Source organism: Amblyomma maculatum, chromosome 1 (genome assembly GCF_055883805.1).
Source record: "Amblyomma maculatum isolate TAMU_Amacu chromosome 1, ASM5588380v1, whole genome shotgun sequence".
Taxonomy (NCBI): domain Eukaryota; kingdom Metazoa; phylum Arthropoda; class Arachnida; order Ixodida; family Ixodidae; genus Amblyomma; species Amblyomma maculatum.
In genome coordinates, this window is record NC_139344.1 from 344,871,939 (window position 1) to 344,896,729 (window position 24,791).

The window sequence follows — 24,791 nt, forward strand, 5'->3', positions numbered from 1 at the left end:
GGCAAGTTGGCGCCATTCGCTGCTGGGATAAGTCCTCAATCTCACGACGTCGTTGGCCTAGTGGAGGGCGACGCATGTAGATGGGAAATCCGTGCAGTCCCAGGTCTCGATAGGGGCACTAGATGATCTGGTTCCCTGCAATGGAAGCACAGGCGCTGGCGACTTGGGGCGCGCCACAGGTTCGCCATCCGCTGAGGTGGTCCTCGGTTGTCGATGTACGACTCAGTTTGTGCGGAATAGAGTGAGCCTTGATCGGGTGGCTGTAAAGGCGTCGTAGTAGGCGGAGGGCGTCGCAACATATCTGCATACGTTGAACGATGGTACTCCTCGGGAAAAGGTGGCGGATCAGTGTACCGAAGGCCTCAATGCTCGAAGCCCTTCGCGGACAATGCCAGCTATATAGCCGGCCATCGGCTGGGGAGCACTGAAACGCGTCTGAAGCTCTCGCGTAAAACAGAGCGGATGATGTTGCGAAGATTCTGGGTGGCCCCGAAGGCCAAAAGCGGCTCCGCAACCGAAGCGGTGAGTACCGGCCTGTCGTAGGTGGTAGACCGCTGCTGGAGAATCAGCTCCATCGTGACAGCTTCTGCAAGAAACCGGCAACCATGCTAGGTGGATTACGCACGAGGCAGCAAACAGTTGTTCTTTAACGCCGCGCATGAGGTGGCACACCTTTTTGTTTTCGGGCATGGCCGGGTCAGATCGTCGGAAGAGCCGGGTCATGTCCTCCACATACGTGCTTACATGCCTCATTCGGCATCTGCATACGAGACTGTAAAGCCCTTTCTGCGCTTCTCGCCGATACGTGATGGTATAGGTATTAAGGATGCGTCGGCAGAACTCACGCTAGGATGTTAGGGTGGCTTTTAGTTTCTCGTACCACATACGAGCGCCATCTTCCAGGCTGAAGAAGACGTTTCTAAGCTTGGCGGCGTCGTCCCACTGATTTAATGAGGCGACCCGTTCAAACTGGACAAGCCAGTCTTCAACGTTTTCGGTCTGACTGCCGTGGAAGGGCTGAGGCAGTAGGTGGGTTCTGCAAAGTGTAGTAAACTGGAGCTTGCATGGCCGGTCGAGGGGCGGCTGCGGGGCTGAACTCCAACGGCCCGTGCTCAGGGGGCAGACCAATTGATTCCTCCGGCTAGCACGGTGCACAGGGGTGTCGATTGGCACAGGAGTTGAGTCTTGGGCGTGCGGCGGTGTGTGGGACATGTACTGGGATCGATACGCCGACACCAAAATATGTCACGGACAATAGGGCTAGACATGCCTAAAAGACAGGGCGAAGCTGTACCAACAGCCAGAGTTCCGCACAGAGCGCGCGAGCCGACTGCAGCGTCTTTTCTTCCAGGCGCCGCCTAAGAATCTCGGGAACACTAGGTGGCAATATATATGTACTCGACCCCTCCTCGTGACAGTCGGTTTGAACAGCAAAACTAAATAAAATCGAAATGAATAATAACGCTTTCATCTTGAGTCCTTGACACTGCGTTTCAGTAAACATGTAGCAATCAAAAGTACCCGAAGGTCATTCCGGAGGATATCAATCATTTCATGTTTGTATTTCTTAAAAGAATATGCTGTTGTAACGCTGTAAAAGAATAATTTTTTCAAGTACAGGCGCCTAAAGCAAGACAATATAGGATCGCAAAATAAAGGATAGGTCCATGTCTGTTTAATAAGAAAATGGCCGGCGCAAATCCAAGCAGACATAGCGTAGGACTTGTGTTTTACCTTTGGAACAGTGGCATTAAACCCAGAAAAGCTACTGCGGACATAAAAGTAAGCACAGGAAATAGGTGCTAAACTGTGTCATTAGAAGGATTCTGCTAGCGTAGGAATTGTATTCTCCAAAAACATCTTCAAGAATTTTATGAATTAAAAAAGTTATGCGTATAGCTGAGCTCAGCGCAGGTACCCATGAAACGACGCTATCAGGATTTACAGCATCTGATGTGTGAAGGGTACACAAAGGAAAAAGGAAAAATGAGAATGAAAAATTAGAGGGACACATAAACTCCGCTTTAAGGGTATATGACGCGATATCGGCTTGTGGCCCTATGGAGTGCTTCGACATTGAGAAACTGACGTCGACGCGCAGTTTACACTGCGAAAGCTGCTTTCAAACCAGAACTCGGAGGCGCTACCTGTCTTGGAAACGGCGTATCAGGTCTCAATGGAGTTCCTGTGGCCGCCGCATGCCGGCGCCAAAGAATTTTTCCGACGCCTTTTTCTCAATTCTTGGTTACGGCGACGGCGACTCCTTTTAAACAGAACGAGTTGTACAGTATACGCTATTGCGTAAAGAGGGAAAATAAAAAGAAAACTATTCTAGATGGTGCACCCTAAACAAGATGATTTTGTACAGTATTAGCTATAAATACAAGTGGCGTGGCGCTAAGCAATTAAGAAATTGACATTGTAATGATTATCTGAACAATCTATTGTCTTTCTAAAGAATTACCTTATGTAATGAATTCAACATTTTACACAACTTGCCAGAGTTGGAGCCACATCATACACCTGGCTCGACGGGGACGGCAGTTGTTTTTTTTTTGTGTGTGTGAAAGTCGATCATTTTTATAACCCGCGATATACTAGTGCACTCAGCATGCTCAGCTATCGTGAATTTAAAACAAATGACGCTCGAGATTAGCATTTCGTTCCCTTTCTTGCAAGGTTTCGAGCATAACGATGCCAGACGTGCGGCTATTAGCGAACTAACCCTGTAATAAAACGCGCCTTGACATAAAAGCACCATTATTTGTTGTAATTTGACAGCAAAGTGACCACGAAACGCAACACGCGACAATGTAAGCGTAGCGCGATTTACGCCTCTTCGGATGCTCTAGATAAATAAGTTAAACAAGTCTGTTCACAAAGCAATGAAGAGGTCCCACTTGCACTGTTTACTGTGACAGCATAAATGACCAGGTATGAGCCTGCTGCATGGATAGCAACCTTCTAAGATCCTTAACACAGTACTGTGCACAGGCCTTTCACAACGATCATAGTATCATATGATCAACCGTCATAGAGTCAGTCATTATTTTCACTTAAAAACATGGAAGATGCAAACAGATAGCTATTCTTGAGTCCTCATCGGTCTATGAAGATATATCGACTTTTGGGATAATGTTTGATGAGGCTATCAGCAAACATGCGAATTCAACGAAGAAAAAGCCCAAGAGAGGAAACAACTGCTGACAATACAGAACAGTTCAATCTCGGCGCGCAAACAGAAACGGGCGTAGCGCGGAACTAGATGTGAAAGAATCTGCGTTTCTGAGAGCAGTTCGAAGATGGCGAAGAGGGAATGGAGGAGCCGCGGAGAAGACTCAAGATGATTGGACTGAGCGACGATAAAAGAGACTGATAAAGAAAGTTTATTTTGCGCCTCACAAAAGGTACTTTTTTTCTCTCGTTTTTCCCTTAGCTCAAGTTTTATTGTGTGAAAGGGAACGAAGGCTCAGAGAAAGACGAAGACGCGAACACAAAGGAAGGCTCACTTCAGAAGGCTAGGCTTCACAGGAAAGAGCTACAACAGAAGAGGGAAAATAGAATTCGCCTGGAGACGCGGGATATGTGAACGTGAAAGAATCAGCATCAAGCTTGGCCTAGGATCGATGGGATCTGTTGGACAAGATGGAAAAAGCGGTGAAGAAAAGTGCTGGAAGGAAAACTATTCGACAAGAAAGGAAGAGATTCACGGCGTCTGGCGTTAATGTCCTATCTTATTGAAAAGATCAGGTCATGTGATTTGACAATGACGCAAGTAAGTTTGCAGAGGCGCGAGCAAAGAGATGGAGTTTGCACGGAGGTCGACAAACGAAAGTGAAATGTGTAGAAGGGAGACGAGCACGATTTCTAAAACGGCACTGCGTATGTTACACTATTATGCTTCGGGCAACAATGGTTTGAGTGAAATCTAGGAAAATGGTATCATTGCTGTCTCCCTGCACCAAACATTTCGACCAGTATGTTCCACATCAGTAGCTGACGCTTCAAACATGTTGGCTATATCCGAACCAAAAGCAAGAAATACACAAATGATGATGCAAGGTTTTAGTGATGCAAGGTCTGGGCGATGAATGAATCGAGGCTTCGTACGACGGAGTTCTTGAATGCAAGGCACATTAAAAGCTCGATGCTAACAATTTAATGCGACGGGCGAACTGGAGATCGCGGCGGTGCTAGAGGAATATTACTAAATCCTAGCAATACGAAACTGAACTAAGTAAGGCAATTTGGTTTGAGCCGGACTAGCCTGAAATACTCGTAGATTATGCAAGACAAGACTAGAATAAGCTAGGCTTAACGGAAGACGCTGCATTCGGAATGTGAGGGACCGTGCATGATCACTCAGAATGAGAAGGGCAAAACCATAGATAGTCGCTGTCGCCCGGTTGGGCGAACTGGGGTGGTGATAAAAAGTGGACTTAGGGTACTGACCATGAAAATGACAATTTTCAAAACGTTCCTCCGACATCACAGCTAAGCCACCAAGAAGAAGAACAAATGGACACGGGCGAAGAGAGGATAAACGATGGTCACTTAGGGTAACAAATTGGCTTCCAAGGGAAGGAAAGACATGATAGAAAAACAGCGCAACAGTGAACGTGGTGTGTGTGTGTGGGGTTATCATGATTTTCTTGTTTAATGTGCGGTTTGGTGCTGCTTGGCTGGGTTATATATCTGTGTTTTTTCAACTTCAGTTGTGAGTTCAGCGCCCGTCCTGTCTGTTCTTCACCTCCGTCCACATCTGTTGCGCTGTTTTTCTATCATGTCACCATACCAACTCGCCCAGATGTCTCTTCTATTACAGGAAGGAAAGAGTAGGCGGCAGAAAGTTAGGTGGGCGGATGAGGTTAAGAGTTAGCAGAGGTCAAATGAACGCAGCCGGCACAGAACCTGGTTAATTGGACGAATATAGTAGGGGCCTTCGCCCTGCAGTATGTATAGTCCGGCTGTTGATGATGAGTGGCGCCGTCCTTCGGCGCTCGGAACATTTTGTCATTCCTTAGATTGACATTTGTGTCGGGCCTGACACTCCTTTCTTTGTTTCTTGGCCTTCAAAGCGCGATAATAGAAACCGCGGGGCTGTCAGCAAGACAAGGACCACGCTCTCGGTTGAATTTTTGCTGCCAGCAGTTTAAGCAAAAATAACCAGCAGTGGAAATAAAATAATTGATTTTCGCAAGCATTTAGTTATTGCTAACGAAAGCATAATCGTATTCGAGGCGACACGGGAACATAAAAATGGCATTGATTGCTTAGAATAAAAAGAGGAACAAAAAGCAGAAGAGACTACAGAACATGTTGTTCTAATTTGTCCAACGACCAACCACGAAATCAAGCCAGAACGAATTTTGGTATGGTATGGTATGGTATGGTATGGTATGGTATGGTATGGTATGGTATGGTATGGTATGGTATGGTATGGTATGGTATGGTATGGTATGGTATGGTATTGTATGATATGGTATGGTATGGTATGGTTTGGTTTGGTGGGTTTAACGTCCCAAAGCAACTCAGGCTATGAGAGACGCCGTAGTGGAGGACTCCGGAAATTTCGACTGGGTTCTTTAACGTGCACTGACATCGCACAGCACACGGGCGCCTTTGCTTTTCGCCTCCATCGAAAAGCGGCCGCCGAGGTATGGTATTGTATTGTATGATATGGTATGGTATGGTATTGTATGGTATTGTATGGTATTGTATGATATGGTATGGTATGGTATTGTATTGTATATGGTATGGTATGGTATGGTATGGTATGGTATGGTATGGTATGGTATGGTATGGTATGGTATTGTATGATATGGTATGGTATGGTATGGTATGGTATGGTATGGTATGGTATTGTATTGTATATGGTATGGTATGGTATGGTATTGTATGATATGGTATGGTATGGTATGGTATGGTAAGGTACGGTATGGTATGGTATGGTATGGTATGGTATGGTATGGTATGGTATGGTATGGTATGGTACGACATTTGAGGCGCGTCCTAAAGATGGCTACCATCCGAAATTCGGCCTTTCAGTGGCTTTGGCCGAATTTGACTATTGGTAAATCTGGGCCTGTTTGGGTGAGAATTGGCTTGGCGTATGCCCGAAATTGGGTTAGTGAGTTCTCGACACTACCTTGACCCACTCCTTAAGCTGACATTGCATAATTCGAGAATTGTGTTGGCCTGCGCCCAATTAAAGCCGACTTGGGCGCAGCCAAAATTGAGTTGTCCCCCCCCCCCCCCCCCCCAAAACTTGGGTGGTCCACCCCAAAAATTGAATTTACCCAATTCGAAAATTAAGTCGACCCAGCGTCTTGTTTTGGAAAAAGCGCTCTCATCCGAAAAAACAAAGAGTCAAGTTATGGAACGCTCCAAGCACTCATTATCACATTTCATTCGGTATCGTTTCAAGATCGCGCATTATATCGCACGCCATATATACTAGTCCTTGTGCGTGTTTTCTTTTTATATAAAGTGGGTGAAATTTAAGAGATCTCAACCGACACGTACGAATGCATATAACTGTCTCCTGGCTTCGAACGAGTCGGTTCACTAATTTGGATAACACAGAGAACAAGGCTCACTCTCCAGAATTTTCTAGGATGATTACTTGTTTCTTTTTTCTGAACGCCCCATCATTGCGCCCAAGAAACACGTTCTAACGCGTAGCTTACACTCCCACGGCCGCTTCCATCTCGTTCTGAGGGTCGTTATACGAAGTCCCCAGACCCCAAATCACTTTTAGATTGCATCGCTGAAGAACCTCGGTTCCAGCGAAGCATGATGTCAGGACAAAGCCGGGCAAGAATCCTGTGTACGGCCTGTCAAATCCTTTCTAAAACACACCCCGCACGTCGCCCTCCTTCTAAGCTTAAACAAATGCAGCCCGGCAAACCAAGCGAGGAAATAAGAAAACAAAGAAGCAAGATGAGGCGTCGCTGAGGCCACGCTGAATTGCCTTGCGCCGTTCGCACCCAGACGCCCTTGTCGACCAGATTTACTTTTGCCTCGTCAAACTCGACAGCAGCTACGGTTCAGAGAACACCAGCGTTTATTTCTAGTTCATGATTTTTTTTCTGCTTAAAATTTCCTCCTTTGCTCTGGGCTGTGCAAAACCAGCGCGAAAGAATCCTCCTTGTTTTCAGGGTCTGTTCGCAGTTTGCAAGTTCGTGGTATGCTTGGTGGTTGTCTGAGTGTTAAATTTTGTTTCCAAGCATACACCCACTTTTCACAGCACGATTTCTAACGTTGTTCAGTTTCGCCTGGCCGTATAGCCATGTCGCAATGTCCAAGGCACTCTTTTCTCTCAAGCTGTACGATCACTACTGCAATATGCTTACACCCTTTGTTTTAGCACGTTTTATGATAAGCCTACACGCCAAATAGAGCTGCTGATAACGTTATACAAAAGTGTGGACAGTATGAATGACAACTGAAATAATCGAAGTCATTCCTCTCCTGGACAGAGCCTAATACGAAACTTTTTAAATAACATGGTCATAAAGCTAAAACCTTCTTTAGCACGTTGCTGTCACTGTACTTATAGATATACGCTAAAATTTCATAATCTTTTACATTCTCGAAATTTCATGCGGATAGCGCACAAATGTCACTATATCGAGACTTATCGGAGCCGTGTGGTGAACGTCAAAGCTTCAAGCCTCCATGATTTCAAATTCAGCGAGTCGCTATTGATCGTACTTAGCTTCACGATGCTAAAGTACACAGTGCAGGTATAAGCGCTCCCGTCGCATTAGCTTTATATTTGCTATAAACGTCAAATTTAAGGAAAATAATGCAGCATAAACAGAAGAGGCAGAAATGGCCAGAACCGACATATAATTTATTTTACATGCATTAAAATTGCGTTCGCGGTATTGTTTCAGTATTATTTTTGAAAAACGATTGGGATTCCCCATTTTTGGTTTAATACCTTGCGAGTGATAGAATTTGATAGAGTGATAGAACTATGAACCGGAAGGAAACTTGACATTGGAATTGGTTTGGTATATATGATATGTCGTTGTTACTACCGAATCAGCCACTTTTTTCGTATATTATTGTTAGCATAACGTTGGAGCTTGGCTTGAAAGCGGCAGCGACATATCCGCTGAATGGCGCATGCGTTTTGGGGGCACTGCTGAAGTGCTGGGCGTTCACTTCGTCCCGCGCTGAGTAACGAAAGGCATAGGACTCGTGGTGAGGAGGGTGCGGTCACCACAGCCACACGTAGAACGCGGGAGGGGAAGGTGGAGGAGAGGGTGAGGGAAAGCTTTTCGGAGCGGTCCCATGCGAGAAAAAAAAGAGCTCGCCCTCTCAGTACAGGCAGCGAGCGCGCCAACCCTCGCGCACTTTCACTAATTGTCGGCCTTGAGTAAATCAGTATTCCCGGAGCGATCCACCGGGGTCGGCTAGCTGCAGGCTTGATTGTAATTCAGCGGACGCAGCGCCCCGACGCATGGTGGACTAAACCTGCGCTGTTGGGTCCAAACCGCCACCACAGTGGGCGTCTAGGAAGAACAAGAAAAAGAAAAAGAACAAAACAAAGGAGAATGCACAGTGAGGAAAGGCAGAACTCAGAAGGAAAAGAAAGACCCACTGAACGGCACGTGTAGGATAGAATCGCTTATAGATAACACAGGGAAGCAACGCGCAATCTCACGTTTCAATTTAGCTGCGTGGTATATTGCTATACGTATGTGGGCCACCTACATGCACTGCAGGCGAGCCGCGTGCATTCACATTGTTTGTGTGTTGCTCCGATTGTCGCCTTATTTCAGTAAACAAAAGGGCCAAGTTCATCTAGTCCACAATCTATAGAACTGGCCAGCATACACACGAATAAAAAAAAAAGGAATACAAGATGCAGCAGCGGCATGAAGCGAGAAGTGTGTCACATAAGGGATGGCCGGCTAACGCTTTCCGCTTTGCCAACTCAGTTCCAGCGTGCAGTGCGGTACTGATTCATGGTGGTTGCATTCCTGAGTAATGGTGCACATAGTGGTATGAACATTGTTTTCTTGATGGCGTGTTGCTGATAACACTGAGGAAGTCTAAGCACGTTTACGCGCGAACATGCAATTTCCAGCCTTGCAGTATACCTTGTAAAGGTGGTGGTAATTCCCAAAACATTTAGCCGTTTGTTTTAAGCCACATGGCATCGCTGTAGTGTTATCATGCAAATGGGCATAATAAGGCAATAAAGCAGAGTAATGTGGCACTGCATACGTGGAGGGACAGATATGAGGAGATATTGGGCATACAGTGATATTTTTGTACTCAGAAAGCGAGCTGAGCGCGCGTGCAGACTCCACAAACATCGCTGCCCCCCCCCCCCCCCCCCCCCCCCACACACACACACACACTATGTTGAGTATGTTGAGCAAATTTTCACTATGCAGCATACGGTGTACACGTGCTGTCAAAAAGTGAATTAGAGACAATCTTAGCGCAAAAGATAATTTTATTGACCTAATTTCATGCATTTTGAATATATATATATATATATATATATATATATATATATATATATATACGTGATCTATTTGTGATTGTACAAATTATACAGCACACCAAAAACTTTATGCCATTACACCTTGGATTCAAAGAATATATATATATATATATATATATATATATATATATATATATATATATATATATATATATATATATATATATATATATATATATATATATATATATTTCAGAATTACCTTCATTTACTTTATCAGGCAGCTGTACGTGGACACAGGTCTATTAATCAAATGTAATAAAAAGTGTCTTCGTTTCATATGCACTGCACTACACATGCCTTCTATATAACAATGCAAACCCGGTTTGAATACTGCTCTCAATACTGGTGCCGTCATACTACCATACCAAAACATAACCGGAATCCGTTGACACTGCTGGTGTTATGTTCAAAAATATTAAACTCCCAAATGATGCAGGCTTGTTTCGACGATCGATGTACGACTGTTAGGGACCGAACAACGTAAAAAAGGACGGCCGCGTTCCGATCAAACGGGTGACAAAGGGTCTGTGGAAGAGAGGGCTAGCGAAGTGTTCTCAAACGTCCCAATAGTAGCTCTTGTTATGTTGTAGAACACAACTTCCCACCGCGTACAGCCACCACAGCGATATCACCTATTCGACGTTTGGGTAAATGGCTCCATGGCGACTGTAATATAAGTGCAAGAGTTGAAATATTTTTGTCATCTCATTAACGCTTCACGAAATTTCATCACAGCGGTAGCAAATCAAGTTTTTTTAGCCACCACATGTGGCACTGTCTGACGGTGTAGTCGGCCAATATTGATTGTTGATCTTTACTCGGTACGGGAAAAGGCTACACGGCGCCTTCCAACAATATTCTAGCATTTTATTCAAATTTCCTTGTCAAAAAATAAAAAAAAGAGATATGAAAAGCAGGGGTGGTGGAGAGTGCATTTATTTTACTCTTTAGATGATATGACCTATAGTCGTGTTGTTGTCGTCGCCAGTCCGAGCGTATACAACTCTCTGTGCAGCTGCCCTCAGCTGGGCGGTTCACAGAGAGTGCCGCAAAGGCGAGTTCACTCGAGACGTGGTCAAAAACGCGAGGCCGCTTACTATGAAACTACTGAGAAAGCGAACGCACGCTGCAGAGAACAGGTTCATTCACACTTGCGGCATAAGAGAGACGCTGTCAGAGCGGCAAGACGAACTACAAGGCGCATCTTCTTCCTGAATGGGTGCCGCAGTGAATGAGCTTCAAGCGAGGTACACGGGCGCAGAGAGAGAGAGAGAGAAAGAGAAAGAGCGGAACCGAAAAGAGCTTCCTCTCAGAGAAGTCTCTCGTCCTGCTCGCACAGACTCGACAAAGCGATGAGGTGCTCCAAGTTTATACTTTCCGCATCAACGAATGGGCCCTGACGCTTCACAAATATACCCTTCCTGTCCACACGAGCGGACAGAGAACTCTTTCAGCGCGGGGGTGGTTTTTGACGCGATGGGGATCACGCCCCTCCAAAATAAGGGTGCCGAAGCGTCGAGTAAAGTTTGCCGCAAAGACCTGTGGGAATGAAACCCTTGCCGCTGCGTTGAGCACAGACAACGGACACGGTGGCAAAAGCGAAGCAATGGGCCCCATGTTTAGACTCCGCCCAACTTCCGCGTGTCCGAAATCAAAGCCGCAAGAACGACAAAACGCTCCCGGCATTTGAGAGTGTTGAATTGGATGCGTGTCTGCGCCAAACACGGGGGATACAAGTTAGGGTTCAATAAACCCTTTGTGAAAGAAACTGTGCGCCTGACAGGTAAAGAGAGCGCGTTCAGACCGAGGGCGTCTGTAGAAGTAGTAAAAAGCTCTAGAAGTGCTGCTTTGAAATCCTTCCTCTCGAATGTTAAGCGCTACTCATGTTTCCAGTTTGCGACAACAAATAGAAACCGAAACCGTGGTTCTCATGGTCATTTTAAAGAAACCGATGATGGCAGTCGCAAAGGGATCTTTCTTATAGTGTACAGTAATAATGAATGCCCACAATACAAGCTTCCAAGCATATTTGTGGAGCATCTTTTATTTCTTGCTTCAGGTTATTTGCAGCAAATGAGTAGTCCGTATTTTTTGCTATGTTTTTTTCTTTTTTTTTTGACAAAATTGGCATAACCAAGACGGCGATGTTATTAGTCTCCCGCTACTTGATAACTATTTCTATAGCCTTCTCAAAGAACATTCGCTTAATACAGTAATATAGCTTCTCCTAAGGTTCTTATCTCAGATTATCAGTAAGGCAAACTATATAAATTTATTTCAGTGGCTAACTTGATCAACATAACTAATACTTAGTATGTAAGGATAAGGGATGAAAAACAATATTTTTTTGTATAGTTGGCATGGTTTCACACTGCGTTACCAAATAACACGCGCGCGTTATACGAATCTGAGAGATAAGAATACAGAAGTGTCGATTCTCCCCGCAATACCTCTCGCACTGAGCGCTTGCCTCTCGCTATAGGTCCACTGTTCGGAAACTTATTAAGTGCATGTACGCAATTGGTAGAGCGCAGCTCTTTACACAAGTGAGAGCGAACTCGACAAAGGCGTAAATCAAACCCGCGACGCGTCCCTTCCTCTCTCCGTACACGCAGTTCGCACTTCTTTCTTTGATCTTGTCGACTTTCACTTCCATCATCTCTTGCGTGCTTCCTCTCTCTCTCTTTCTCTCTCTCTCTCACACGGGCAAGTAGCGTATGGGATCCAGGCCACGCACGGCGAAACAAACACGCTACGCAACAGAAACGGGGCCACAAAGAAAAGGGCTGCAGCTCACAGACACACACAAGCACACATACATACACCAAAGCGAGACATTGCCCGAAGAAGAGGCACTACTCGGGAGAAGGATTTTGATTGGTGGTGGTCGCCGACCAATCATACTTCGCCCTTATGCATCCGTCTTTGGACGGAGAGGAAGAGCTAGAGCGTGGCGTGCAAGAGCTCCAGCGCTGGGAAAACATTGTAAAAGACGCAAGATAGAAGTAAGGAGGGGGAAAGGATGCGAAGTAAGAAATCGGGAAGATGGTGGTAAGAAAGCGAGTAGCGGAGAAAGGGCGGGCCAGAAAGGGAGATAAAACAGGGGCTAAACGGAAAGAAGAGAAGAGATCGACATGCGTCAGAAGCGGCTCAGTATATAGGAGAAACGCAGCCACCCGCCTCGTCTGGAGGAAAGGACTCTTGGAAAGTCTTCCGACACGCGTGATGCTGTGGATCGCAGGAGCTGCGGCTTCGGGTTGGCTCGGCTCGGGATGGTTTTTTGCTGCGGTTGTTCGCTTGATCTCTTCGTTAACGTAGCTGCGTTGGTGCCGACGCCTTCTATAGCCAAGTAAACCTCGCGTACCTCCACTGTCGCATCTTTTTCTTTTGGGTTTTTTCGCTTAATCTTCGTGGGTGTTGCGGCACATAGACAGCGGCATCGGTCAGACAAGAAAGGGGCGCCGGCACAGCCGAAGCCGTCATCTGCAACCGAGTACCACCGCCGGAAGAAGAAAGAAGTGTAGATTGGAAGGAAGGGAATAAAGAGGACGGGTGAAATATTAGCTCCCGCCTACCGTACATGCCGAAGTTCGCCTTCCCTTTCACCGACTTGACGCAACACGCGCAGTAGAATGTGAATGTCAGAAACAGCAAACTCTTTTTACAGAGGCAAAATGGAGGAAAGAAGAAGCTGCGCTTTAGGAGAGATGACACAATAAGGTTCATAGACCATGTGCCGATCTATGCGGACTCACACGAAGTCAGTCTCCCGTTTGCCGGCGTACCTCGCGCGCGTAAAATGAAGGAAAGAGGTTGCGATATGCAGTTTAATGTCTGTTTGTGCTTGACGGTGTCGTAAAAGAAAAGCCTAACTTTGGCGAGGATATTACAAATTGACGTCTTATAGAGACGCTGCAAACGCCAGAGCTAGCGATGACTTTCGCAAGTTGAAAAAAAAGAAAATGGATACATAGCGGCGATATTTGCAGCATCTTTGGGATAGTTATCAGTAGGTGGATATAAGGTTAACTAGCAAGTGATGAGCGAGCGTTATTCTGTTAGGCACGGCGCTATACTGGCTCTGATCCGCTTCAGTTTCTTCCATTGTGTTCAGAGAAACGCATACTCAGTGAGCGGCTGCTTTTAGTGCATTTTGTGATGTTGGAGTATGAGTCTAATTGAATTTATCTGTTGCAACATCAACGTTGAATTGCTTGCTCTTCATGACGTCAACAAGCCAGCAAGGACAATCGGTGAAGTGCGATCGAAAAACAGCAAGAGAGGATTTGAACGTGACGGTGTGTTCATCTGAGGCTTTTCGAGGCATTTCGTCACATCTTGTTGCGACCCCGTATCACAACCTACAACAGCAGAGGTGGCATGAAGCGTGATTCACAAGCTGCGTCATAGGGCGGTCACGCGATGTCGAACGCTGCATGTACAGACATTTCAAAACTGGAGTATCTTGCTAACATCCTGCATTATAAAACAAGTCTGTGCCTTGTAGTTTTTTTCAGACCAAGGTTTTTTGAGAGGGGGCCTATACTCCCGATGAATATTGTCAAAGTGAAGAATCGCGTAGATCTCCTTGGTTCGGCGTATTGTTAATGGAATAAAAACAAACTAACGCACGATGCATTTGTTGATTTGTTGTGCCATGCCTGTGGACACAAGTGTGTGTAGACTACACATGAACTCAATGACCGACAGCAAGGTGCGATCGTTTAATCCAAATGTAGAGTACCCTCGCTCTCCCCTATTTACAGCGCGCTAGAGAAGCGCTAGCTTGTGTGTCCATGATTGTTATTAGCGGCGTATGGAGGTAGCAAGAGTGTATTCCGCATACGTTTTTGTGAACATGTTCCGAAAATTTGAGACAGATGTTACAAACTACCGCTAGAGTACGTTGTTTAAACGCTCGGCACAGTTTTGGGCAGCTCTGTACCAGACGTCTTAATTCATTAAGCATGTACTCACCCCGCATTATTGTTTAAATGGTTTCTTTCATGCGTGATGTGAGGCTAGGTCAGGCACTGTCTTACTAACAATTTAGGACACGATTTCATCGCCGAGCTCACGGATTAGGGCATTCTACACGAACTCAGCTGCCTGAAATCTAACCTAAAGCCAGAGTCTGGCTTTTCAGGATGTTATTCAAGGGCAAATTGGAATGGTTAGAATATACTTCATGGTAAATTCAACAATTTGCGGCGTTCGTAGTAATCTAAATGTCTAAAAAGTGGCCCTTCTTTCTCCACAATTATTTGCTTCGTGGCAAGCTGCGGCTATAACGCGCCCCTTTTTTTCTCATGTGCTACAGAATCCATTTTTAATTGTATACCTTTTAGGTGATTGCTTTCCTACGTCAAAAGCAGCGGCAGAAATTCAAAACATTTGCCCTGCATTTTTGTTTTGTTTTGGAGGTTGGGCTTCGCCTTAACAAGTGTATTGTAAAGGTGAAGCCTGCTTGACGGGAAACAAGGTTATTAAGTGAAAACAGATGCAATGAGCCGGTTCCATTAAAGGGATTCCATCCCTTTTTCTCGAAACGATAGCCATTTGGGAAAAAGATGAGACGACAGACAACGGGCGGTGCAGATTGAGCAAAGAATGGCATTCGAGCGCTTCTAACGAAATGGCAAAGCGCCTTAAGAAAAATGACGTGTTTCTACAGCTCATATGCTCCAGACAAAAGTTGAAACTCGGAGAACACACAACAGTCGGGCAGTGCATATAAACGGTCATTGCTATTTTTTATATAGGTGGGTTTCTGCTCAACATATTGTATACTCAATTAGAAAGCGAACTGCCAGGGAAGCTTTCGGGTACAGTAAATGGAAACATAGGACATCGAGTCTCCGTCCTTACCTGTAATTGGCCCTCCACTACCCTTATTCGCCCCAATGCACGAATTTAAAGTTTGAAGAACAATCTTCACAGGGTGAGTTAGAACCATCCTACCCCCCCCCCCCCCCCCTTCCCAAGTTTTGTAGTAGACTAGGGAGAGCACAAAATTGACACCGTCGTTCTGTCTCAACACGGCCGTCATCAATGTTCGGCATTTCCTGCAAATAAATCTCGAACCTTTACAAAGTGAGCACAATGCTGAACAAACGTGCTAAGCCGCTGTTCATTTACTTGCTACAACATCTGAAGCAGCAAGCGAAAAGGAGATGAAAAAGTGTACAATGAGTATGTCGTTAATTTCCCTATATTGATTTTTTTCCATCCACGCACAATGTTCTATTTATTTTATTCGTACGGACTGCGCCGACTTCGAAAGAAATGAAAGTTTATAAAAGAAATGTAATAATGACAGACGGCGAGCAAACAAAGTCTGACCAGAAAAAGTGGGAAGGAGAAAAAATACTAAGAGAGCGACGTCCAAACCCACACAAAACAAACCATAGATTCGCCAATGTTATTAAAGAAAAATGAAAATGAAGAAACAGTATGGCACGTTATAACACTAAAACGTGCGAGACGCATACATTGTGCTCTAGCAAATAAAAACTAAACGAACGCCTTGAAAACTGCGCCGGAGCAACAGTGAAAAAGTTCTCCTATTTCTGAGCCTCATCCATATGTATGCTATGGAAATGAAGCAGCTGTAAACAGGGACGTTCTCTCTCTCGCCCCATCCTCTCCACCATTCTCTACTCTCTCTTTTTCAGGGACTCGGTTTCTCGTGCCTTTTATAGTTTTTGGTTCGCAGTTTGGCCAGAGACCAATTTCGGTAAAAAAAAAGTCTACTTTATCAAGAAGGGAAGGCAATCTGTGTTGGAAAAGTACTACCCTAACAAACAATAGCGAGCTGTAATGATTAAATACAACTTCGTTCATTAAATGACACTCTAGGTTGACAAACACAGCGAGCAGTCAAATACTTTATTTAACGTACGGATTACGAGGGTTTGATGGGCAAGTATTGACTAAATCACATTTACGTTATTGAGAAATGTGAAACATAAAATGAATTCCTTTAGTTGTCGATTGCGCAGTCTTGCGCGTGCCGAATAGAAAGAAATACGGTAAGCATCGTGACTATTTTTTTTTTTTTAGGAGTGATAGAATAAATAAATCGAATTCTGGCAGCCGCCCCCAAATCGGAGATTTCAGGCTCGGCTAACGCACTACATGTCTTTTATATACAGTATTCTTCCGGATTCCCATTTAACCTCACCTTCCGCAACGTGTAGAGCAAAAAAAAAAAAAAAAAAAAATAAAATAAAAAAAAAGAGGGAGTAAATAAGTATAACCTGAAGCTGTACACACCAGCTCATGTAAGCAGAAACTATCAGCATTCTCGGTTTCCTTCTTTTATGCTTCGTCCCTTTAACCCAGAAAAGCAGCAAATTGTAGCGCACACTCGGGTAAATATCGATGCGATAGTTTCAAATGCCCGTAAACAATAGCGAAAACAGGTCCTATTTCTGACGCCATTTTTTATCCCACCCAATGACAACCTTTGCTCTTTGTTCGTCAAAGTTTACTACCTGGCTCACTATACAAGTTGTCAATCTGTCAAACCTAACACCGACAAGGTGTAAGTAATCTCTTTATTACAACCCTTTCCTATACCCCAACATGATAATCTCTTCCGTGGCTTCAAGCAGAGTCGTCAGCATACCATGAATTATGCATGCGACACAGATGTCATCATTCAGGGCATCACTACAGGGCACTTAAATCGTTTCTGCTGTTGAATGCCAAATGAAAGCTTTAAGCGAAAATGAACTGGGTACTTTCGTAGTCTTCGTGAGTCTATGTGTGACAAACGGCCCTCGAAACCCCTGCACATAGAAACTAGACTTTTATGCAAAAAAAAAAAAAAAAAAAACGCTTTGCTGTACACGTTTTTTCTTTACAATTCTTTTATGCAAAAAAAAAAAAAAAACGCTTTGCTGTACGCGTTTTTTCTTTACAATTCTTCTTTTTCTAGAGTAGCTCGGATTCAATTTTTCGGATGTTCAACACGCAATGTGCACAGCGACCTTCTGGTACCATAGAATCTTTTGACATCAAATTCGGCATGGTGTATTATCAAATAACGTATGTTGTGAGTAACCTGCCACTCACGTCAAATTGCAACACGGGAAGTATTTGTATTTTGCTTCCCAGCGCGTATCTTTCAATACAATTCACATTTCTTTACAACCCCATCTTCTGACTGCCACGTTCTGGTAAGAGCATGATGCCCCCATTGATATGCATCCAAGCGTGCTTATAACCGGGCACAGTGCTCCTCACAAAGCTCGTGCTACATGTAATGTTAAGACAAAAACAAAAACTGGTAGAAGAATTGAAAGTTTCAAACGTAAATGTTTGAGTAGTGAAAAAAAAAAAAAAGAAAGAAAAGGCGCTGTTTACCACACAACACGAAACGCAACGGACTTGCAACGCGGGGCATGCATGGCCCAAGGCTTATGGGCCGAAATCGCTCTTCCGTCAGCTGTTCCATGCCCCACCACACACACACACACACGCTCGTAACAAAAACGAAAAACGACCCCTTTTCTTTCATATGCACATTAGGCTGCCAGCACCCACACACATGCAACGAGCACGGTGGTCTGTGCACCGTGGTATTGCCCGCAAAGCCTCACCTTGCCAGCCACCATACGAAGCTACTCTCGCACAAAACGCTCAAAGGTTCCTGCTTTCACACATGACGTATGAGCGTTGTATGGCGTTGTTGCCGTTTCTCGCGTGTGCTGAACAGCTTCTTTCATCTTAGTTTTCTGTTTGTTCCGATGCGACAGGCCTGTGCAGCCTTAGAATGAGGGAACTAAAGGAACAAACCAGACAGGAACCAACCGGCGTGGAGCGGAACCTATCGTGTACTAAGCGTCTCCTCCCTCTTACAACCCCCCCCCCCCCCCCCCCCCCCCTGATCCAATGTACAGCAACATAAGCAGATCGTCACTCCACGGTTCTTGCTTTGGGCGAGAGAGAAACGATTAGAACTCTATCATGAACTGGCGATTGATTCACTGGGCCAAACGCAAGAACGCCGGGGAAGAAGGAGGATGTCCCTTTATGGTTTAGGCCACCGCGCGCAATGCGTGTATGCGTATACCAACTGCCGCTTCGTCTCAACGCGTTGCAGAGTACAAAGAAACTAAGGGCAGTGGGAATAGGGAGGGAGGTTGGAACGGCGTATGAAAGCGTGCCGCGCCGTCGGCGGCGCCAGCCTGGGCTACTTAGCATCAAAATGGTGTCGACAAACGTCGCGCTGAACGCTATACACCCCGGTGTCAGCACTACGTAGGTAGGTTGTGCAGGGAATTATGCTCTGGAGGGGAAAGGAGGAGGCAACGCCTTTCGCAAACAGCTCGCCGCAGGGGCTCGCGCGTGAAGGATAGGTGCGCGGAGTTCACAAAAGCTGCGGCTGCAGGCAACGAGCGCGTCGCGTTCCGCGGCTCTCGCCTCCTGCTGTCGACAAAAGCTCCCGGAACTCGGCCTGGAGTATGGGAAGAAAGGGAGAAGGGAGAGATGGGTGGGAGTAGAACACTGGTGAACCGCGGGGGGCTGGAAAAACGCATAACCGCAGCGAATTTTAATCCGTGGTTTCGGGCCTACTGCCGCGAGTCTATAGTAGATGCCTCGCCGATTCACTACTTGTATGCATGGCTCCCGAAAGGAACTCCCACACATCCTCTCCGTTCCTTGCTCCAGAGTATCCTCGCAGATCTCCGAGGATGAAGGAAGGGTGGGGTGACGGCGGGTGCAGAAAGGGGAAGCAAAACGCTTGGCACGATTTGAACCCCGCCCCAGAAGTACGTATGACATATTCGAAGCGTTCGTGCTTCTCGCGCTCTCTCATATTCACCGTGTTATGCATCATGCACGTTATTTGAATTTAAAATACTGGGCAGTGCCGCACGTTATGTTTTGGTCAACGTGCAATCAGCACTGTTTCTTCAACGACGAAAATACCTATGGTGAAATTAAGGACCAGCAGGTAATATGAAGATATTAGCTTCTTACCAATATTTTCTTTCATATCGGACAGCAAACAGACCGTCGCCTGATCAACGCTCCCTTCGTGTACGTTCTTGTTTTTAGAGTACAGTTCTTATGCGCTCATTACGCGGTTTAGCTGCGTCATAGGTCTGTGTCTCTGTAATCGAGCGAAAGAGAGGCCCGAGATAAAGAAAATTTCTCAAAAGAGGAATTCTTTTTGTCTCTTGAGGAAACAAAGAGTGCTCTGTAACTGTATATATACACATATAGATAGAAGCATATATATAGAAGCAGCTCTCAAATTTCGTGCCTCAATATATAGCAAAAACGCTTGTGTAGTTCAAATTTCGTATTAGGGAGTATCGTAATCACTCCTACTTTATATCCATTTCTTCTTGCTCTTGTTTTTTCGATAAATAGTTCTGGCTGAACGAGTTGCCTAGACGCCCAGAAAAGTGGCGAAAAATTCAAGAGCTATATAGGACCCGGTGAGGTACAGGTTAACGGCTCCTGCACTACAGTTAGTCACTCGTCTTCATTAAACACCGCAAAATAATGCTAAACCAAACCAGCCCCGGTAATTAAGCGCTATATTTATTGGGCAGAAAGCGAAGCATACAGCGTGCGAGGTTGCAAGGCGGTGGTGCGTTGCCCTGGTTGAGTAGGGTGCCTGAGGGGCGTGAGGAGGCGTGTGCAAGGTCAGAATCAAAGCTGACACAGAGAAGTAACCAGGCGGAAAAACGACTGAAATTTGACGATCAGAGAGCGAAAGGAGGGCGAAGCGAAAGACGGGCTTGAAGTGGCATGTACTGCCCACACCACGTGGCTGACGCACTTTGTGGGCGCTAGCGAACAAAGTGGAGGCTATCGGTTTCCAAGAGCCCCCTCTCCGCTCCTCGGCGGAACTGGCAAGATGGAAGAAGAGCCCAGTCCCTTCCTCCTGTGAGATCCTTTTCGAATGTAAATACACCGCGGGAGGAGCGCGCCTTGTCCTTCTCGTTCCTCCACAGCGTCTTGTCCTCTGACCGAATCGAAGAAGGCGTCCAGGATTGTCCGACCTCAAGATTTTGCATACGCATTCACTGGCGTACCGCCGCTTCTTTGCTGGCGTCTCCCGACAAGCTTACGGTTTTCAAGTAGCCCTTGTCGAGCGGTTTACCGCAAGGTATGGCCTCATTTTTTTTTCATTCTTAATACATGAACTGAGAAAAAAAAAATGCCGATGGGCGGTCGAGGGCCACGGTTTGCGAGGCCGCCTTTTTCTTCAAAGCGACGTGAAGAATGTGGACAGGCTGTAAAACTTCGTCGACTCCGAGGCCGCTCACATTTCCTGAGAAGGGCGTCAATATTACCACCAAAAACGCGCAAATGCACACGGAATAAGCGGCTGATTCAAACCCACCAGACTTGCGATGGTCTGGTAACAGCCGCATTGGGTTCCGGCATCCAAAATCTGCGCTTGACCCGTAGTGATCGCCACCATTGTTATGGTGATGACTGGTCTTCTCCGATTTGCACGACCATACCACGTCTCCTACATTCTCCCACCGCAACCACAGCTCTCTTGGCCGACAGAACTGTGAAGCCTTCAAGATACGCTTAGCAGGATCCAGGGTAGAACGAGAGAAAGGAGATGGCTCCACATGTATGAAAGAGCACTGAATAAGGGTTGAAGGGGAAATCAGGAAATAACTATAAGGGCGTGTTTTGGAAAAATCTGCCGACTTGTTCTTTACTTTTTTTTTTTTTTTTTTTAGACTGGGTCTTGGTTACATCCCACAAGAGACAGCTATGCTCTCTTACCTCGAAGTGGTTCTTGTGACGTAAAAAGGGTCGACCGCGGAAGACTCGTCCTAGGCCACTTCTGACACATTCTACTTCACTTTTTACCAATATTATAGAGTTGCAACCCGGAATTGTAGTACCGTGATGCTATAACTAGAAACTTCACAGTAAGTGGAACAAAATTTGGAACCACTGCTCTAGAGAGGCGCGGATTTTTCATTAAAAGAAAAGAATCGAGAGTAAAGGAAACGAGCGGCTTCAAAAATTTCATTCTCAGCACTTTTCGCGCGCGCGCGCGCGCGCGCACGCACGCACACACACACACACACACACACACACACACACACACACACACACACACACACACACACACACACACACACACACACACACACACACACACACACACACACACACACACACACACACACACACACGCACACGCACACGCACACGCACACGCACACGCACACGCACGCACGCACGCACGCACGCACGCACGCACACACACACACACACACACACACACACACACACACACACACACACACACACACACACACACACACACACACACACACGTCTAAATTTTCGCGACTTTGTACATCTTCCCTTCATAAGTATTTCTTTGGCAAGATGTTTACAGGTGCAGAAACTACATTTTGTATTTACTTGCATTTTACTACTAATCTCAACTGAAAAGTGCTTTCAGATACGTGTGATGCTTCTTGACTCGGTGACGCGGTCTGGAGCAAAAGCTTCACGCACTGACCACGTCTTGCGTGCCACAGAAAGTTGATATCGGTAACAGGGGGGACCGGCGTATAAGGGGGTAGGCGATGGAAGGGGGAATGTCACGGGGGTCCGCATTGGGTGGAGTAGCAGTGCAGTGCGTCGGCTGTCACTGACGGCGAAACAGATGGCGGTACGCGACAAACGCGCCTGCTCCCTATCTCTGTCTCCCCCTCCTTCCCCCCATCTCTCTCTCTCTCTCTCTTTCTTTCCTACGCGCCAAACGAGGCACTGCACAAACGCCCGCCCGCCAGCCGCGACCGACCGCCGTCACCGATCTGCGTGGCGGCGGGCTCGTGGTTGCGGACTACGGCGGCAGAGTGCCGCCTTCCCTTCGTCTAATGAGGGGGCCGGACCGCGGGCGAGACCGCATGAAAGATGGCCGCTACCGCCGGCGCCCGTTCGGCCCGTTATATGCTTGCGCGCGCGCGCGCGTCCATGCTTGGGGCTTCTCGTTATTACGGGAACCCTGCCCTTCATCCCGCGAGACGACGCGGTTAACGCAAACGACCTCGCGTTTTACCCGCCAGAAGCAGCCTTGCCGACGAGACACGCAAGTAGGAAGACAGACGCAACGTAACTGTGCGTTGAACTGGTGCCTTTCTCGAAAACAAGTCTTCAACAAGCTGCAGTGCATTGCTTAATTCAAGCTAGGATTTCTAGATCAGAAGCGACCATTTGTCAGAGAGAATGCCTATCAGTAAACAGTTAGAATAACTAAAAGCTTGGCGGCGTTGTTTTTGCTCGCAAAATATAACGCACAAAAACAAGGACCATCTTAGCTGTGCTCCCGTAGTTTTTATTGTCTATGTTTGATCAGTGAAGAGTATAGCCGTTCGCTTTTATGATCAAGGACGTGTCGTCTACAATTTGGGTGCCTACTGTTGCTGCTTTTAATGACACCGCTTTAGTGTGCAGCATTTCCAGTTAGACATTCTTCATACCAATAAGCACGTAATTTTTTTTTTAAATCTGCCTTGACACCCATTGTTTTTTTTTTTTTTAATGAGACATGTTACGCATCGGGTTCTGTTGTCACCGTTTTCTTGCTCTCTCGACTACCTTGCAGGCCGATATCATCTGCACGCATTTACTAATTTTAACGACTTGCAGAGGTCATTACATATGCTAATGCTTATCGCTTCTGCCAAACTTCACACATCGTGCCTGTAAATGACAACTAGCTATTATCTGAAGCACTGTTTTGACCTAGTGTTGGTAAAGAGAAGCTGGAAAGAATTTGAGAGCCTCTTTATGGCATGCATATGTCGCTAAACCAAGTACAGGAATACACTCACTTCTTGCGATGAAATGGTGCCGCACTCGAGGCGATCTTTTCCGTAGAACGTGCCCTGCAGCTTCCCCTGAAACAAAGCGAAACGTTTAAGAATATTTCCCCGCCAGCTGGCTTGGATATTGAAGAAAAGGTCGACGTTTGAGCTCGCAGTTACATTGTAGGTGACGACAGTTCAGTAAGAAGGAAGAAATCTAAATAGTTTCGAACAACATTCTTTACTGAGTTTTCAGTCCACAAAAAAACAGAACGAAGCGTGCATTCTTCTGCATGCTGCGAGCCAAAAGCATTTCTCGTTGTAGCCGTTGAATGCCCTCGCTGCCGTTTCAAGTGACTCTACAAAACTGATCAAGCGCAGGCCAATTCCGCATGCAGTGCTGCACAGAATACTCTCCCCCCCCCCCCCCCACACACACACACACGTACGCGCGAACATGCACGGGCGCGCACACACACAAGCGCGTAGCTTTCGCTTCAGTAATTAGTGTTGTCCTCCTGGCGACGGAATCATTAAAAAAAACGGTGTTATCTCATGACCTCATTGTACTGAAAGCTTTAGAGCAACATGAGAGTCCACCTAGACTCAATTAAAGGCCGGACGAGAGAAGTCACGGACCCAGAAACGGAATGGAACGCGGAAATAGAGAGAACGAAATCGTCATTACGAGCACCACAGCAGAATAGATGAGGCTCATTGAACATTCAGGACCCACACTCCTACGCAGACACGCGCCTAAGCGCCGGCAGCGAACGAAATAAATGCAGAACACCAACTAACGCTAAAAAAGAAATAATAATAAAAGCCGCGTCGCTCGAAACTGACCGCAAATGCAAGTCACTCACTCAAACCCGCTCTACACCGTTACCGTGCGCAAGCGCTGGCGTCGGAGCAATCAGAAACAAACCGCGGACGCTGCGCACGCTTGCGCGGGAATTGCCTCTGCATGCTCGCGGCATGGGATTATAACTTATGTACAAAGCCGAGCCCCCGGACCTCCGCAGGTCGCGCGCTCCCGCTTTCGAAATAACGCCTCGCCACTATAACCTTGCTCAGTGCTGTCCCCTTCTCCGTATCTCTCTGCATGATTGTGCGACTCTCTTTCTCACTAAACCCTCCTCCATCACCGAGCGAGCACCACTCAGACTAGCTACCGCCTCTCACACTGCTGGTGTAACGGCGAATCCTCACGGGGGTAAATGTATTCACCGCAGATGTCCGCATATGAATGCGCAGCACGACGCAGAGAAACAAATCGCGCATGAAGCTTGCCCGTCTCCATCGCTGGCTGTAGCTGAAGGCGTCGCCCGCGTTTCCCCTTCGCTCGCGCGCTCCTCTCGCCGCCTTTTGTCGCAGGTTTCTCTCGTGATGTGACAGTATCGGGAGGGGAGCTTAATTATTTTAACGACGCCTGGGCATGATTA

The 24,791-nt window shown here is 46.3% G+C and overlaps 1 long non-coding RNA gene across 9 annotated transcripts in view; it reads right to left on the reverse strand.

Annotated features, from left to right (window-relative positions):
* Positions 1 to 24,791, reverse strand: part of LOC146207653 (uncharacterized) — a 194,386-nt gene that overhangs the window by 59,668 nt on the left and 109,927 nt on the right. For all 9 annotated transcript variants that reach the window (XR_014704038.1, XR_014704042.1, XR_014704044.1 and 6 more), the window contains one exon: positions 23,374 to 23,439. This is a non-coding gene — a long non-coding RNA (uncharacterized LOC146207653). The remainder of the gene's footprint in view (positions 1 to 23,373; positions 23,440 to 24,791) is intronic.